Source organism: Sinocyclocheilus grahami, unplaced genomic scaffold (assembly GCF_001515645.1).
Source record: "Sinocyclocheilus grahami isolate Dianchi unplaced genomic scaffold, SAMN03320097.WGS_v1.1 scaffold1042.1, whole genome shotgun sequence".
Classification (NCBI taxonomy): Eukaryota; Metazoa; Chordata; class Actinopteri; order Cypriniformes; family Cyprinidae; genus Sinocyclocheilus; species Sinocyclocheilus grahami.
Genome location: NW_015506221.1, coordinates 281,579 through 286,452, shown reverse-complemented (window position 1 = coordinate 286,452; position 4,874 = coordinate 281,579). Strand labels below are relative to the sequence as shown.

At 36.1% G+C, this 4,874-nt stretch overlaps 1 pseudogene; it reads left to right on the top strand.

The window, feature by feature from the left end:
* The first annotated feature begins 3,440 nt into the window (after positions 1-3,440).
* Positions 3,441-4,874, top strand: part of LOC107566029 (uncharacterized) — a 16,588-nt pseudogene continuing 15,154 nt past the window's right edge.

Below are 4,874 nucleotides of genomic sequence, written 5' to 3'. Positions count from 1 at the left end.
TGTCAAATATATTTTGTATTTAAAATTTAACTAAAGTATGTTTTTTTGCCATAAATTGCCAAATAATCTGGCATGGCATTAAAACAAACAAACAAATGTTTATGAATGTTATATTGTGCATTTACAGTTACAGCTTGTGTGATTTCAGTGTGTCTGCAGCTCACAGTAGAGGCTGTTATTGGTGGTTCTGTTGTCCTGCCGTGTTCCTCAGCTGAACATGATCTTAAAATTCAAGACATTAATGTACACTGGAGACACAACGGCAGCAAAATTGTATTTGATATAATTCCACACAGTAATTCACCAGTGACACAGGATCCAGAGTACAAGAACAGAACTGAAACTTTCCCTCAGGAGTATCTGAGAGGAAACTTCTCCATCAAACTCAACCATCTTCAACACACTGATGCAGGACAATACATTTGCTATATCACACACTCATCTAAATATCAGACTGTACAGCTGATCATCAATGGTATGTGAAACTAGCTGATTAGTGCATTGTTTTTAATTTAAACAAAGTAGTTTGTTTTAAAATCTAAATACTGCAAGTGATTGATTCAATATCTGAAGTTCAGCAGTGATGCTCCAGTCTCAGTGCTGCTGTATATAAATGATAGATGGATCCTTTATTACAGTGAGGTAATGTTTTCTGTAAAAGTTTTTTTTTCTTTTTTCAGGATCAATATCCACTGAACAAGGAGAAACAGAACAGGACAGAATGGTGCCATCACTGCCTGTACTCTTGGTTTGCATTATATTACCTGTGTTATTGATATTGGTTGTTATTTTCATTGTAGTTTTCTTGAAAAAAAAGTGCTCAAGCAGCCAGAGGCCAGCTGGAAACGGCGTGGGTTCGGCCACTCCTGAGGTTGTGAGCCCTTCTGCACAATATGAACCAGTAAAGGTTGATAATCATGACGAAGCAGTTGGTAAATGAAAAACTGCACTTTCCTGCAGCAACTGCATAAGCTTTTGCATTAAACATGGAGTCAGAGGAGGTTAGTGCTTTCATTGTTGTTGCCGCAGCTTCGGGTAGAAAAATAAATAAAAAGACGAGTAAGCAAAGGATTTGTTTGAAGAACAGAAAACGGCTAGAATGAATGTGTGTTTCCCTTACCAAAAAGTAGTATACTTCAAGTTTATTTTAGTAAGTATACTTAAGTAAAGTTCAAGTATATTTTTAAGTATACTTTATGTTTGGCCCATTTCTTATGTGAATTCAGGCTGATTGGACAAATATTTAACCATTGAAATGACTGGGAAAAGTCACCCAATCAACCTGTATTCACATATTTTCAGTAAACTAAATGTTTTACATTTACATTTATTCATTTATTAAAACAAGCAATACACCAAACATGTGCTGATATTCCTATGCACAATGTTTGAAAACTAGTTACTCTGTGGGAACTCCTATAGTGATCTAGACCACTGAAATTTTAATTTTAATTTTTATTGCTATAGTTTCTGAGGAGTGACGAGGTAACACCTGAGTAGTGAGGGCTTCACATGGGTTTCACAAATTCTTATTAAATGTAATACATTTATGTCTAACACATACTGTAAAGCCTTGTGATTTATGAGCTAACAGACAATGTTGTGATTTCAAGGAGTTAGGTGGTTAAAGAACATAATGGATGCTGTCCATTTTCATCAAGAATGCTTGTGTGCAGGACTGAGGTCCTGTCCATGGGTCCAGCTTTACCGGTTTGTTTAACTTTAGTTGTTTGTCAGTCACAAATGAATGGGGGCGTGGGGCAGAAACAATGCCAAACTCATTAAAAATGACCCAAGTGCACAAGAAATGAGGCAAAAAAGGTCTCTGTAATCAGTTTTTTGATTGTACGTATAACATGATATAGTAAATATCACACGAGCAAGAGTTGTTTTTCTAAAAATCAACATGATCACAAATGTGATGTTCTCCCTAGAAACAGTCCATAGAGGATTTTGTCTCTTTGTGGTTTGTGCATACAGTAAACTGATGTTTTCTTGTCAACAACATGATGTGTCATTTATAGTTCTTATAATTTCCATTGTAGTTTTCTTGAGAAAAACATGCTCAAGCAGCCCCAGGGCAGCTGGAAACGGCTAGGGTTCAGGCACTCACGAGGCCCGTTTCTGCCTCATAAGAAAAAAACAAATCGTGTTTTTGTAAATCATGAGATTTAAAATGTGAAAATTACAGAAGTTTGAAATTATCAGATAAAAAATGGATATTATCACATAAGTCAATATTGACTAATAACTGTGAAAAAAATTATAGCATAATAAGACGTACTTTTGAGATAAAGAGTCATAATAGACAAAATTATGACCTTTTGTCATAACTTCCATAGCACAGTGGTGCAGCTCAAATAATCAGATTTATCCTTGCAGAATAGTGGATCTGAAACAAAACTCAGGGAATTAACAAATCTTAATGTTCTTCTGCAAGTGCTGCATCTGCAAAAGGGCCAGTTTTTGTACTCTTTCTATTGTGCATTTTTGATTACTTTTTGTGTTTCAGTGTATGCAGATAATCTCTTTATGTTTAAATACCAATAGAATCTGAGGTATCCATTAAGTTTATATGGTGAAGAACTAAAGCTGTCTCCCTGCAGTGGTCAAAACAAACTAAGCTTGCACGAATTTCAAATTTCAGGATTGTGAAACCGTAAAAACAAGAAAGCCAAAGCTGGTTCTTGAGGCAGTGTACCGGGGCTCGAGGGCTTTAAAGGCCTCTAAGCTTGGCACCAGAATATGATAAACACATGAGGTTCTTCCTCACTCTGGAATATATATGACAAACGTCCTGGTGCTGAGTGTTGCCACATCAAGCACCACTCCTTAATAGTAAATGAAAAACATCAGATAAAGAAGTCAGGTCATACTTCTGACAACTAAAAAAGCAAACAGGATCTTTGTATTTAGGAACCAGTAGGATGAGAATAGTACGGTGGCCCAGTAGTGCACAACACAACGCAATTAAAAAAAGCAAACATAACGCAATTAAAAAAGCAAACATAACCTCACAACACAACGACATTAAAAAAGCAAACATAAGCTCACAACACAACGCAATTAAAAAAGCAAACATAAGCTCAAAACACAAAGGCATTAAAAAAGCAAACATAAGCTCACAACACAACGACATTAAGCCGCAACACAACGGAAATGCTCCCGATCACTAGGGGGCAGTGTTGGCAGTGAAACACCGATACTTCCTCGAAAGTAGAAAATTCTCAACGTAAGTGATTGATCTTAATGTGTAATCGATTTTTATATGAACAATGTGTTTTTACTGAATGTTTTTATCCTGTTTATCTTAATGTATCGATTAATGAATAGAGCAGAAAATAAATCAATATTATTTTCGATTTGGACAGTTTAGCTCTGCACTTGTTTTATGAACGTCCACTGAAATATCATTTCAACCGTTGTTTTCTTAGGCTGGCATGTTTTGTCCATTTTGTGGACACAATTTGGGGACTAGTGTAGCATTTTGTGGCTCGTGTGGTCAAAATGTCCAGTTTTTAGCTGAAGTTCAACGAGGTAAGTTTGCATTATGTTTACCGTCATGTAATATACATATGTGGCCTCAAATAAAAATGATATAACGACAATATTATTATAGGAAGAACCTAAAGTCTAAAGTTATTCTTATTGGAGCATGCCGTTTATTCACTAAATGTTAGGCAAGTGTTTCTAACAATTAAAGTTGTGATTTAAATAGTAACATTTTATGTATTTAAAGTTAGCATTGTGTCCAATTTAATTAAGTATTATTTATGTCGCTCTTTGTATAGTCATTTAAAACACCTTAATTCTATATTTTATTCTTTCTTGATGGTTAGAGTCATCTGTCCAAGTTTCTGAGGATGATCTTCTTCAAAAGTACCTCAGAGATGGACACAGTTACAGTGTCATTCTGGACTTCTTGGCATTGAAGCACAACATTAAAATGAGCCTTCGTACCCTGAAAAAAAAATTGAACAACCTGTCCTTGTACAAACGAAAAAATTACTCGCCTTTGGAAATTGTTTGGAATGCTATTATTGATGAGTTGAGCGGTTCTGGACAGCATTATGGCTACCGCACAATGTGACAGACCCTACGCCAAAATCTTACATCAAGATGTAAGGAGGCAAGATGTAATGCTTATGATGGCCGACCTTTATCCAGTAGGCATTGAACAACGCTCAAGAAGAAGATTTGTGAGAAGGGTTTACCATTATTTAGGGCCAAATCATGTCTGGCACGTTGATGGCTATGACAAATTAAAACCATATTGTTTGGCTATAAGTGGCTGCATCGATGGTTACTCACGCAAAGTGATGTGGTTAGTTTGTGGAGCGAGCAATAACGACCCAGACATTATAGCTCATCATTACTTACAGTGTGCCAGTGAATTTGGAGTCATACCAAAGCTTCTTCGCACTGACTGTGGCACTGAAAATGGAACAATGGCTGCAATCCACTGTTCCCCTGAGATCAACCCACACAGATGACCTGGCAGGGGCTTCAAGCCATATGTATGGCTCCTCAATCACAAACCAAAGAATTGAAAGCTGGTGGTCATACTTCAGAAAACAAAGGTATAGTCCACACATTCATGATATTTTGGGGTTGTATTTAACATGTCTTGCTGAATTTTACAGTTGGAAATGTTAAGTTAAAGCATGTTATAAGATAATAGCCTATTCAATGTCTAAAAGGGATGCTGATGTTATTGTTGGTCTATTTACACAGGTCTCAGTTTTGGATGGATCTTCTAAATGACTTGAAAGAGAGACAGCTCTTTAATGGCAGTCATGAGCAGATATGCTTAATGCGTTTTATGTTTTTAAGTGTTGTAATAATTTACTTATTTGTAAGGGAATTAATCATTA